This window comes from Trachypithecus francoisi, unplaced genomic scaffold (assembly GCF_009764315.1).
Source record: "Trachypithecus francoisi isolate TF-2019V2 unplaced genomic scaffold, Tfra_2.0 Lachesis_group4, whole genome shotgun sequence".
In the NCBI taxonomy this organism is placed as follows: Eukaryota; Metazoa; Chordata; class Mammalia; order Primates; family Cercopithecidae; genus Trachypithecus; species Trachypithecus francoisi.
In genome coordinates, this window is record NW_022681469.1 from 9,677,944 (window position 1) to 9,692,007 (window position 14,064).

At 42.0% G+C, this 14,064-nt stretch overlaps 1 non-coding gene across 1 annotated transcript; it reads right to left on the reverse strand.

The window, feature by feature from the left end:
• Positions 1 to 293: 293 nt before the first annotated feature.
• Positions 294 to 365, reverse strand: TRNAC-GCA. The gene has a single exon. It is a non-coding gene; the product is annotated as a tRNA-Cys (tRNA).
• Between the last annotated feature and the right edge of the window lie 13,699 nt (positions 366 to 14,064).

Genomic DNA, 14,064 nt, shown 5'->3' on the forward strand with positions numbered 1-14,064 from the left:
GAGATTACAGTGAGGTTGAGGAAATGAGATACTGAGAAAGAGTAAGATCCACATATAGACCATGAGGGGCAAGAGACCCAGAAGTGGGGCTTGTCTGGGCTAACTTGGTCAGGCTCTTCAATCAAATGTGACCCTCGCAGTTATTATATTATCTGGGTGATGACCAGGGGAGGATTCTTAGACCTTGTCCTGATCCAGACACTAAATTTTATCATGAAATAAAGCACACTAATGGTCACATGTGGGGAGAAGGGGCAGAAATCCCAGCACTACTTCAGTCATTAAAAATTAGTAGGGGGCACCTGGATTTGAACCAGGGACCTCTTGATCTGCAGTCAAATGCTCTACCCCTGAGCTATACCCCCAGGCCAGGCTCTACATCTTAATTTCACCTTTACAACTGTGCAGCTGATGGCTGTTTCTGGACTCACAGTCACATTCCTGAGGGGTGTGGGGAGCCTGCCCATGGAAGCCAGGCTCTCACTGCCATCACTTACTCCCTGGTCTACCTGTGAACACCTACTGACCATATTTCATGTGCCAGGCATATCCTTACCTCTGCCACCCCTATTCCATCTGCCCTGCAGTGGGCAGTCACTGGCTGTCCCAGTTTAACAGAAGCCTGGTTTCCCTCCTGCCTTCCTGCACTAGGGTGCTGAGGAGCGGAGAAGTCTCTGCATAGAAAGACTAGCGGGTCTGAAATGAGACCTGGCCACAACCTTAAACCCTGAGACACAAGATGACCTATTGTCCCCCTTTCTACTGCATGAGTCAGATTGTGGGGTTGGTCCCCCACAATAGGCTAAATATTGTGGAGAAGTAAGGTGAACAGCTTCAGAATCCCTTTCAAGAAGAAAATTGATTGGGGTGCTGGGGAAACACTGTGGTCAGTAGCTGTGAGCCATGCAGAGTATGGAGGCTGGGTTTCAAGACTCATTTCAGAGGGCGGGTGGCTCTGCATGGGCAACAAGAATAGGGAGACAGCAGGGGTGGGAGCTTCCTCCTACCCGGACAGCTGGGTCCTGCATGGCGGGGCAGAGCCAAGAGAGACCCCACCACCACCGGTAGACAAGCCAAAAAAGGCTTTAACTCACCTATCAACCCTTCCCAATGCCTCACCCCATCCATCTTCTCTCCCATAGATACAGTCTCCAGTGAAGTCCACGAAGCTCACAAGGACTTTGGGTAAGTAGTGAATTTGTCCAGAAATACTGCGGAAGGTCCCCAACACCCATGGGCTGCTGGTACCAAGTTTGCCTGTCTCTCTGAAGTAATTTCATATTTACCATGCTTTTTTGTTTTCTCAAGGCCACTTCAACATGCCAGAATTGACCGTAGCCTCCCTCTGTTGGCCCAAGGTCGTGATATTTTCAACCAGCCAGCTCTGCTGAAGGAGCTGAAACTGGCCCCTTAGCTGAGTGTCCTGGGCCCCAACCCCTGCCTAGATGGAACCTCTCCCTCAACAGCCTTGCATGGGCACATTTCCCCTGTCAGTGAGGCCACTGGCTGACTCCTCCCCACACCTGAACCTGCAGCCCTCACTCTCCACTATGTCATCTCTTCCCACCCCTTATAACACTGAGTGGAGACTTATTGGAGTAACTCTGCCAGGAAATGTGCCTAAGGGCATGAAGTAGCCAAGGGTCTATGCCTCAGGCTCTATGGGACAGGAGCAGGGAAGGAGCTAACATCAGCCCAGACTGGGAAGACAAGGAAAGGTCACTTTTGTTAAAGGCCTTGTACCTTGATACATTTTGACTCACTACTACATTAAGTTTGGACACTTAGGTTATTTCCAATTCTTTACTATTTGGAGGATAGTAAATGAATTTGTTATGATGAACAATGAATTTGTCAAAGGGTCTTGCTATTGATGCTCTCCCACGTCTCTGTTCAGCAGTGGCCAGATGTGTGCTGGGAAGTAAGGCAGGAACTAGAACAATTTACTTGAGTCCTACCAGATAATATCTGCACATCATCACACTTGGCCCTGGACTTAGAGGACCTTTACCATTCAAAGAAGAGAGTGCAAGCCTGTTGGAGCTGCATATGCAGGACTGCAAAAACATGAGAGGCCAAGTAAACAGGGAGAGAGAATTGCCCCCTGGCACTGGCAAAATATTAACAAATATAGGCCATTAATAAGCTCAGTGAAGGCTGTTTCCATGGATCAGGTGAAAGGAAAACTGGACTGGAATGGGAGGAAGGATGTGAGGTCGGTGAGAACACTTGATTGATTTGAGTGGTTTTTCAGGAAAACAATAGCACAAAAACTGAGCAGGAACTGGAAGGTCACGGAATCAAGAGAAACTTTTAAAAGATGAATGATAGTAATGCATGTTATATGCTTATGATAATAATACCATAGAGAGGGAGCAAATGATACAGGAGAGTGAAGACATCATCATGGTGTGGTCCTTAAGGAAGCAAGGGGTGGAATTTAATTCACAAGTAATAGGTTGGCCTTGGGTAAGAATGGGAACCCTTCCTCATAACAGAGGGAAAGGCAAATTATATGAATACAGATGGAGACTGTTTGGTTGGAATTGACAGAAGAAAGATGGAAGTGATTCTCATCTTATTGCCTTTATTTTCTGATTATTCAAGGTATTTGTCAACTTAAGTAACAGAAAGTGAGACTTTGTAAAAGAAAATGATGTTTATTTGGGAGTAAGTATTGCAATGGGAATACGTGTGCCATAGTAAACTATTTGCATATTCGGGGAGGTAAAGGAAGACAAAGGTTATTAAAGGAAAAGTGAGGATTATATCATTGTTTTGAGATAATTCTTGGCTACAAGGATAAATAACAAAAGCAGCACCAGTGCAAGACTGGACAGGCAGTAACTGAACAGATGTCCCTGTAGAAGCATTTTTGTGTGTGTAAGTTTGCAATGGCCTTTGTGCAAAGTTATGGGTTTTGCAGAGTCTTTTGTGATGGTTCTTGTTATCAGGCATTCTTGCATAAGAACCCTCCCTTTCGCTGGGCATGGTGGTTCACACCTGTAATCCCAGCACTTTGGAAGGACAAGGCAAGAGGATCACTTAAGCCCAGGAGTTCAAGACTGGGCTGTGCAATATAGTGAGGCCTTGTCTCTAGAAAATATTTTTAAAATTAACTGGATGTGGTGGCATGTGCCTGTAGTTCCAGCTACTTGGAAAGCTAAGGCAAGAGGATTGCTTGAGCCTGGGAGACACAGGTTGCAGTGAGCCAAAATTGCACCACTGCACTCCAGACTGGGCAACAGAGCCATAAAATCTCAAAATTTTTAAAAAAGAACCCTCCCGAGTGGCATGGACCCGGGAGGCAGAGCTTGCAGTGAGCTGAGATCCGGCCACTGCACTCCAGCCTGGGCGACAGAGTGAGACTCCGTCTCAAAAAAAAAAAAAAAAAAAGAACTCTCCCTTCCTTTTTATGGCCTTCTCCAGCTCTATTTGTCAGTGTTTATTTATTTATGTATTTATTTAGAGATGGAGTCTCACTCTGTCACCTAGACTGGAGTACAGTGGTGTGATCTCGGCTCACTGTGACCTCCACTTCCTGGGTTTAAGAGATTCTCCTGCCTCAGCTTCCCAAGTAGCTGGGACTACAGGTGTGTGCCACCACACATGGCCAATTTTTTGTATTTTTAGTAGAGATGGGGTTTCTCTGTGTTAGCCAGGATGGTCTTGATCTTCTGACCTCATGATCTGCCCACCTTGGCCTCCCAAAGTGCTGGAATTACAGGTGTGAGCCATCGCACCTGGCCTGTCAGAGTTTTTGATACAAATATCTCCATTTTGATTCTGACAACTTCCACCTTTCCCCTTTTTGATCAAGATCTTTCTCTAAAAGCATTGCTGATCAAATCACTCCGTAGTTAGGATTTTGTTCCTTGGTGCTGAGATGGACCTGTTCCAAATTGCTGCTCTGATCCCATTTTGGAGGGAAATGATTGGCCACAGTGGTGTGAGCCACTGTGCCTGGCCTAAAGATTTTTATTTAGTTAATTGATATTAAAATTATTAGAAGTCCATATTTAAGTGTACTTGTTAGCGTCTCCTCCATGAATCTGATTCCAAATGCTTTTAGAGAACAATCAAAACAATAACTGTGGATGACAAAAACTTAAAATAATCATGTTTAAAAATCTCATATAAGTTCATTATCATCAGCAATTGACACAGAAATTTGGTTATTTTTGTGGCATACAACATAACCCAAATTATGTCTAGTGACATTGTATCTTTAGAAGTTTAACACAATTTTGGGACATTCAGGTCAATAACATATGACAAATGTGGTTGGGTGTGGTGACTCACACCTGTAACCCCAGCACTTTGGGAGGCCGAGGTGGGTGAATTAACTGAGGTCAGGAGTTTGAGACCAGCCTGGCCAACACAGTGAAACCCTGTCTCCAAAAAAAGTACAAAAATCAGCCAAGTGTGACGACACACACCTGTAATCCCGTCTACTCAGGAGGCTGAGGCAGGAGAATACCTTGAATCCAGGAGGCAGAGGTTGCAGTGAGCTGAGATCACACCACTGCACTCCAGCCTGGGCAACAGAGTAAGACTCCATCTCAAAATATAAAAATTAAAATAACATATCACAAATGTGACTGAAAAAAATCTAGCATCACTTATCATCTGGCAATGCATCCCATATAATTTGCCAAACTAGTCTAATCATTTACTATCTCTGTAAAATGAGAGATACATCTTTTGACGCTCTCCTGGGGCTCAACTGGAAAAATCGCAAAGCAAATTTCAGGTCAGAAAGACTTAATTTAGAATTTTTACACTGGGGAAGCCTGTCAAAGATGCCAAAAGTTTTTAAACACCTGATTAAAACAGGATCACAGGTCACTGTGAAATAATAGTCATTCATTTAACCATAGTGATAGTTAAAAAAATTCAAAAGCAATACAGAAAGTTACATGGATTTTTTTGTAGCCTTAAAGCTTTCAAAGCTCAGTTTTCCTAAGTAATCAAAAGCCTAATAAAGACAACATAGAAAATCATCTTGATAAAAGGTAAAATCTTTGTTTCTTAGAATAGTTACCAAAAAGATAAGACAAACATCCTGCAATGTGATTGCTTATTCTTACAGGAAGCTCACTTATATAACATGGAAGTTGAACCTGATGAAAAAGTTCTTTAAACTTAAAAAGACACAGAAAGATTGTGTGTCCAAGGTTATGAGTGTACAACACATTATAGAGGAATGTAAACAAAAAACTAGTACCCTGAGCAGCAGAATGTATGGCTCTTGGTAAAAGCATAGGAAGTTCCTGGTTACATGGAACAATTCAGAAACATCAAGAAATCAAGTTATATTAAACAAAAACATTTGTCTTCTAGACCTTCAAGATAAGCATTTCAGTGTCAGGCCATACCAGCTGAGTTAGAACTAGAGGACTGAGCTGATGAAAAAGTTAAAATTATCACCCCAGCCAGGCAAAATGATGAATACATTATTTTCAAATCACCTGCAGGGAGACACAGCCAAAGTTGAACTTGTGAGATATGAACCTGGGAAGTTGAATTTCTAAGATATGTACCTTGAGGTAGAGGAAAACTCTACCTCAAGAAATAAAATTACCATTCTAAATGATGAAGACAACATTTTCAACTGAAACTAGGGAAATGAAATACATCTCAGGATGAAATGTGACATAAATAGAAACTGTAAAACAGGAAGAGTCTGAAGTTTAGAATATGGCTGTTAAACATTTCATAATTAAAATCAAAACTTCTTGTAATTTTACTTCAAGAAAACCTTGTTCTAACATAAGATACCACATTTTTAGTTTTGTATTAGCATATTTTTAACATAAAACCTCAATATTTAGAAATAATTTTAATAATTACCTAATTATAGCCTACTTGATCACACACAAAAAAGTTCTTTCATAAATGCATCCTTCATAAATCTTTCACAACTTGCACAGACCTTCCATGACATGCTTAGACTTTCTGCTTTGTCCTATACTTTTTCTTTCCCAAATAAGAAGTCATTTTACTTTAGGCCAAAAATGTACCACACAAGATTATTTCTGATATAAAATTATTCTCTTTTCTTTTTAACCTTCCTTACCAAAAATACAGCTCCATACCTATTAGTTTCTTCATATCTCTCTTCTACTTACTGGTTACTTTCTATATTGTTTCTGTTTCATTCCTAAACACATATTTTGAAACAGCCTTTAAATAATCTCTGAATTAGACAAAATTACTGGTTTTCCTCAATAAAGAACACATTTTTAAAACCTTTCTTCTAATTTTTCTCATCAAAACACATGATTTTTGTGCATTTTATAGACAGAATCATATATATTAATTAGTATTTTTTAACTATTAGTAACCTTAAATTCTAGTGAAAACCTAGGAAGCAAAAAATATTGAACTGCCTATCACGTATTAGCATTTTATAGATGGAGAACTATGTTATAATTGTTAGAAATATGTTTCCCCATAACATAATTTTTATTATGTATTAGTAGACCCAAATTTATTTAGTCTTCCTATAAAATTTTAGAAGCCAAGAATAAGCTTATATTTATGTTTTAGTATTTTATCTTATTTAACAATAACCCAGACATTTAATATCACTTAACATACATAATGTTAAGATTTCAAATTGCATGAAAAGTTTAATAAATGTGAATCCCATTTATATTGATTTATTTTAAACAACTATACCCAGATTACTTATGAAAACTAAAATAGTAGACAAAACTAGTCATTATTTTATTTCCCTGTTAGCCCTTTTCTGTAGCCTGTGAATATCAGGTATTCACCTGAGTAACAACCTTAACTTTGCATATGTGGATGTTTTGCCAATACCTCAGAAGATACAACTGGTTTTACTAAATCAATAATGTTAAATTCACCTTATTTATCAAAGAATTACAAAAACAAAGATTATTCTGTTTGGGGGCAGGGCTTCTAGTTTTATTACCTTAAACCATTTAGCAGAGGCAAATATAATCCCATTTGGCCAGGCCGGGCACAGTGGTTCACACCTGTAATCCCAGCACTTTGGGAGGCTGAGGCAGGTGGATCACCTGAGGTCAGGAGGTCCAGACCAGCCTGGCCAACACGGCAAAATCCTGTCTCTACTAAATATACAAAAATTAGCTGGGTATGGTGGCGGACACCTGTAATCCCAGCTACTCAGAACACTGAGGCAGGAGAACTGCTTGAACATGGGAGGCAGAGGTTGCAGTGAGGCAAGATCATGCCACTGCACTCCAGCCTGGGAGACAGAGTAAGACACTGTCTAAAAAACTAATAACGGCCGGGCGCGGTGGCTCAAGCCTGTAATCCCAGCACTTTGGGAGGCCGAGACGGGTGGATCACGAGGTCAGGAGATCGAGACCATCCTGGCTAACACAGTGAAACCCTGTCTCTACTAAAAAAAAATACAAAAAAACTAGCCGGGCGACGTGGCAGGCACCTGTAGTCCCAGCTACTTGGGAGGCTGAGGCAGGAGAATGGCATAAACCCAGGAGGCGGGGCTTGCAGTGAGCTGAGATCCGGCCATTGCACTCCAGCCTGGGCGGCAGAGCGAGACTCCGTCTCAAAAAAAAAAAAAAAACTAATAACAAAATAATCTTATCTGACCAGCAAACCCAGGCAAAAGTATATGCTGACCATTTTGAAGGCATTTCTATTTTTATCAACAAATTAAAACTAGCTTATGTATCAAAGATTTATGTAAGTCACATAAACTAAAAGGTATTTGGGTTAATTATTATATATTTTCTGTGAGTGCTCATTTAATTGCTTTGCCCCTGTGTGGTAAAGCAATTTTTATGCTGGATGGAGACACTTTCCTGATATTATTACTCTGAGCTCAAGGTTTTGACTTGTTTGATCTGGTAGCCTAAGTTTTATAAATATGTAGTTATTTTCCTTTAGAATGTCAATCCTTTAATTAATTGTTCCATCACCTTGAGCAGTTGTTAGTTGGGCAAACCTAAATTTTCATTTCCAAAAGGTATCTAGGTTGTTAGTTGCCATGGAGCTATTGTAATATGTAAAGCTATTAATTTGAAAGCCCTTTAAGACTCCTTTTTAAATAATCTTGGCTGGGGGCTGGACATGGTGGCTCATACCTGTAATCCCAGCTGTGGGAGGCTGAGGCAGGAGGATGGCTTGAGGTCAGGAGTCCAAGACCATCCTGGGTAACATAGTGAGGACTCTGTCTCTACAAAGAAACAATAAAATTAGCTGGGTGTGATTGTACTCACATGTGGTCCTAGCTACTCAAGAGGCAGGAGGATCACTTGATCCCAGGAGCTGGAGGCTGCAGTGAGCTATGATCATGCCATTGCACTCTAGCCTAGGTGACAGAGTGTGACCCTATCTTTATTTATATATACACACACACTTACCTATATCTATCTATCTATCTATCTATCTATCTATCTATCTATCTATGTAGAGAGAGAGAGACAGGCTGGAATGCCATAACCAGTGAATTCATCCTAATGCCAAGAGAAAAGTCATCAGAGTCAAAATAAGCAGAAAAAAGTAGAGAGAGAACTTGGAAGGCTCTACATGTTAACCCTATAGTTGGTTGCAGTTTTCTTAGAGACTGTGAATAATGACCATTTGTGCTCTAAATTTTTATTGGTGTAATTTGCCCATCAGTTTTTAAATGTGCATGAGAATGAACTATAATACAGCTGACTGGAATCCCAAAGGAAGGTTTTTGTGGTATGCCTTTAGAATTTGATAATCACATTCTATTTCTTGTTAATCTCTCAAGGACAAAAAAAGAAAAATCATAGAAATCCTGTCAAAGAATGTCAGTAATTTGAACTGGCATGATAGATAGCAGTGACCACCTAGTAGCTTTTAATTGGTCATCTTATGCCCACCATTTAGAACGTTTTTTTTCCTCTCAGAACATGTTCAGAAACAAACAAGGGAGAAAAGAGCCAAATCACTTACAGATACACGTGACCTAACCAAAATGAAACCAAAAATAAGAGTGCTCATAAAAATTTTAAGCTAGGCATGCAGACTGATATGGTTTGGATCTGTGTCCCCACTCAAATCTCATGTCAAATTGTAATCCCCCATGTTGGAGCAGGGCCTAGTGGGAGGCAATTGGATCATGGGGGTGGTTTCTCATGAATGGTTTAGCACCATCCCCTTGGTGCTATTCTCATGATAGTGAGTGAGTGAGTTCTCTTGAGAACTGGTAATTTAAAAGTGTGTAGCACCTCCCCCACCCAGCTTGCTCCTGCTCCAGCCACATAAGAAGTGCCTACTTCCCCTTCGCCTTCCGTCATTGTTGAAAATTTCCTGAGGCCTCCCCAGAAGCCAAGCAGATGCCAGCATCATGCTTCCTGTACAGCTTAAAGAACCATGAGCTGCCGGGCGCGGTGGCTCAAGCCTGTAATCCCAGCACTTTGGGAGGCCGAGACGGGCGGATCACGAGGTCAGGAGATTGAGACCATCCTGGCTAACATGGTGAAACCCCGTCTCTACTAAAAAATACAAAAAACTAGCCAGGCGACGTGGCGGGCGCCTGTAGTCCCAGCTGCTTGGGAGGCTGAGGCAGGAGAATGGCATAAACCCAGGAGGCGGAGCTTGCAGTGAGCTGAGACCCGGCCACTGCACTCCAGCCTGGGCGGCAGAGCGAGACTCCGTCTCAAAAAAAAAAAAAAAAAGAACCATGAGCCAATCAAACCTCTTTTCTTTATAAATTATCCAGTCACAGGTATTTCTTTATAGCAATGCAAGAACAGACCAATGTACAGACAAAACGAAATGTTAAACTAGGCATGGAGAACCAGACAGAACATTGTCCTTATACTATTTCTGGTAGAAACCAGAGTACTGAAACCAGAAGAACATTGTCCTTATACTAGAAACGGTTTGCCAGAAAAACAAAGTCTTCTGTCATCCCAGGAGAGACGCAAAGTTCTTCATTGAGGAGGCCTTATAACCAAATCAGAACATGAATAAAATAAAAAAGAACTCACCAAAGAAAGGGAGTCCAAAAACTCAAGAGGAGATTCACCAGGGCAGAAAAGGTAACTGACAGAAGCAGAGTGCAAAGAGCTCAGGTGGTACCACACTTGATTCCGGAGCCACCAACCCATTCAAGCTGAGCTCACTTCAGTCCCACTCCTGAGACACCATTTTGTCAAACTAAGAAATACAGAAGGAGACTCTTTAAAAATTATGCTTATTTGGAAATAGAGCATTGCAATGGGAATATGTGTGCCATAGTAACTATGTGTGTATTCATGGTGGCAAAGAAAGACAAAAGTTTTTAATGAAAAAAGTGAGAATTATATAATTGCTTTGAGACAATTATCCTTGACACTAAGGATCAATAATAAGAGAGTGCCAGTCCAAGGTTAGCAGTTTCTGGACAGATATTCTCACAAAAGTATATTTTGTGTGTGTAAGGTTGCAATGACCTTTGTGGAACCTTGTGGGTTTTGCAGTCTTCTGTGATAGTCCTTGTTATCAGGCACTGGTGCAGAGAACCTTCCCTTCATGACCTTCCCCAACTCTAGTCGTAAGGGTTTTTTAACAGAAGTGATTCCATTTTGATTCTGACAACTTTTGCATATTCAACTACAATAGAAGATGATAAGGGCATGTTGAGGATTTGAGAAGAGAATAAAAGAGGTAAAAGAGCCATATCAGGAGGTGATAAGGCAAGTATATTACATAAACTAACAAGCTTGCCTGGCAATGTTAAGTGCCAAGTAGTGGTCACAGGTGAGTCTAGTCAACACAGTTGTATGACTTTTCCCCAGCAATGACCTGCTGTCTCAGATTCCTGGGATCTATAGACATGGCTGCAGCTGGTGCACTGTTCCAAGGAGGGAGGAGGGCGAATGGCCACTTCCATGCATCCAGAAGGGTACTTGCCACCCTGCTATGAGCTGCTGTTGAGACTGGGATGCAAGCACACTGCACTCCCCACAGCTTCTTGCTCACACTGCTTGTCTGGGTGGTGCCCCATTCTCTCTCTGGTCCTAGGCCCAAGATGCCATTTTGAGGGTTTAACACTGGGTTGGGCCCCACCTTCAGCCTGAATTTAAACTGATGGGGCCATCGCCATTGCCCAGTTGAGGGACAAAGAAGCCAGACTCTCCTATGCATACCTAGAACAATATCCAGTGCCCTGACACAGATTTCTGTGAGACTGACAGTCAAGCAAACCACACTCCCCACAGCTTTTTCCCATGCTTTCCTGAGAGGGGCTCCACCCGCTCCGGTCACAAGCTCACAGCTGGCACCATTTTGAGAGTTTAGAGACATTATTTGGCAACGTGGCAGCAGTGGCCATAACAGGCATTTTAGTCTCAAGTAGACATTGAAGCACTTGCTTTGGAATGGGGAAAAAGCCCTCCACAGCCCGAATTGAGCAGCAAATATGGAGATGCACAGCAGTAGGTGCAGGAATTAGGCTCTCTCCTGCTGCAGGCTGCAGCAGGAGAGCTGCTGAAGCCAAGATTTCTCCTGGATGGCAACACAGGGGCAGTTTTGTGACCTGGAACCAGTCTGCGTGTGTGATTTCTGGATGCCCCAGCCTACTCTCTTGGTCAGTTGGGGGACAGTGCCCCAGCAACATTTGAGAAGCTGGAGGGCAGCGCACTCCACTCCCATGGAAATCTAACTCTTGGCGTGGTCCCCTGTAAGAAGGTGGGGAGCACAGTATGTCAAAGCCACCCTCAGGTCAAAGGACATGCAAGCACCATGCTAGCTTCTGTAGAAGGCACACCAAAGACCAGAACAGACATCAAGGGGGGTCATCTCTTACCGCTGGTGCCCCTCCTCGGTGCACTGTTGCATACTCAGCAGTGGCTCCTCCTGTTGGGGTGGAAAGAGACAGTGTCTCCAGCTGCTCCACCCCACTGAAGATGAATGCATGCCTGAAGAGGGCGCCCTTTTCATTTCGACATTGCCTCTACCCCCATCCCCACCTGTCGGCTCTTACTCTTAAGCGCACCTGCTAGACAGAAGCCTGACTTACACCACCAAGCAAAATTACGTCCCTACTACAAGCAACATCTGAGAAAGCTACCTATCTGCATCCAAGGAACAATACAGAGCCATGGTATCCTGAAGGCTCCCAGAAACATAGCCAAGCAATCAATCACACACAATATACACCAGAGTCATACCCCTAAGGGATAAAAGAATAAAATGTCAAGAAACCGCACCCAAATGATAGCAAAAAAAAAAAAAAAGCATCAGCTCTCTCAGCTGAAAAGGAGCCAGCACAAGAACTCTGGCAATACAAAAAGCCAGGGTGTTTCATCACCTCCAAAGCATCCCACCAGCTTCTAAGCAATGGATCCCAACCAAAATGAAATGTCTGAAATGACAGATATAGAATTCAAAATATAGATGGCAAGAAAACTCAATGAGATCCAAGAGAAAGTTGAAATCCAACACAAAGAAGCCAGAAAAACCATCCAAGATTTGAAAGAAGACATAGCTATATTAAGAAAGAACCAAACAAAACTTCTGGAATTGAAAGACTTCCTACAGGAATTTCAAAATACAGTTGGAAGCCTTAACGACAGACTAGGCCAAGCAGAATAAAGAATTTCAGAGCTCAAAGACCACTCTTTTGACTCAACCCACACAAATTTTTAAGCATCCTTTTTAAATGAACAAAGCCTTCAAGAAATATGGGATTGTGTAAAGCAACCAAATCTATGACTTACTGGTATTCTTGAGAGAAAAGAAGAAAAAGTAAGCAACGTGGAAAATATATCTGAGGGTATAAATCAGGAAAACTTCCCCAATCTTGCTAGAGAAATTGACAGGCAGATATAAGAAATCTAGAGAACTCTTATGAGATACTACACAAGAAAGTCATCCCCAAGGCACAAAGTCACCAGACTATCCAAGGTCAAAGTGAAAGAAAAAAAAAAAAAATCTTAAAGGCAACTAGAGAAAAGTATTATATTACTTCTAAAGGAAAACCCATCAGACTAACAGTGGACTTCTCAGCATAAACCTTACAAGCCAGAAGAGATTGAGGGCCCATTTTTAGCATTCTTAAAGAAAAGGAATGCCAGCTAAGAATTTTATATCCCACCAAAGTAAGCTTCGTAAACAAAAGAGAAATAAAGTCTTTCTCACACAAGCAATTGTTAAGGGAATTTGTCACCACCAGACTGGCCTTACAAGGGATGCTTAACAGAGTTCTAAACATGGAAACAAAAGAACGAAATTTGCCTCCACAAAGGCACATGCAAGCACATAGCCCACAGACTCTATAAAGCAACTACACAATTGAAACTACAAAGCAACTAAATGGCAATGCTATGACAGGAACAAAACCTCACATATCAACATTAACCTTGAAAGCAAACTGCCTGTCAGGCGTGGTGGCTCACGCCTGTAATCCCAGCACTTTGGGAGGCCAAAGCAGGTAGATCACCAGGTCAGGAGATTGAGACCATCCTGGCTAACACGGTGAAACACGGTCTCTACTAAAAAAATACAAAAAATTAGCTGGGCGTGGTGGTGGACGCCTGTAGTCCCAGCTACTCGGGAGGCTGAGGCAGGACAATGGCGTGAACCCAGGAGGCGGAGCTTGCAGTGAGCCCAGATCACATCATTGCACTCCAGCCTGGGCGACAGAGCAAGACTCAGTCTCAAAAAAAAAAAAAAAAAGAAGAAGAAGAAGAAAAAAAAAAAGAAAGTAAACTGCCTAAACACTCCACTTAAAAGGCATAGAGTGGCAAATTAGATTTTTTTTAAAAGACCGTTCCTTCCGCTGTCTTCAAGACACCCATCTCACATGTAAAGACACCCACAGCCTTAAAGCAAAGGGATGGAGAAAGATCTATGATGCAAATGGAAAACAAAAAAAGAACAGAGATCACTATTCTTCTATCAGATAAAATCAATTTTATTGATTTTACATAAATCATAATGATAAAGGATTCAATTCAACAAGAAGACTTAACTATCCTGGCCCAGGCACGGTGCCTCACGCCTATAATCCCAGCACTTTGGGAGTCTGAGGCAGGTGGATTGCTTGAGGCCAGGAGTTCGAGACCAGCCTGGCCAACATGGTGAAAC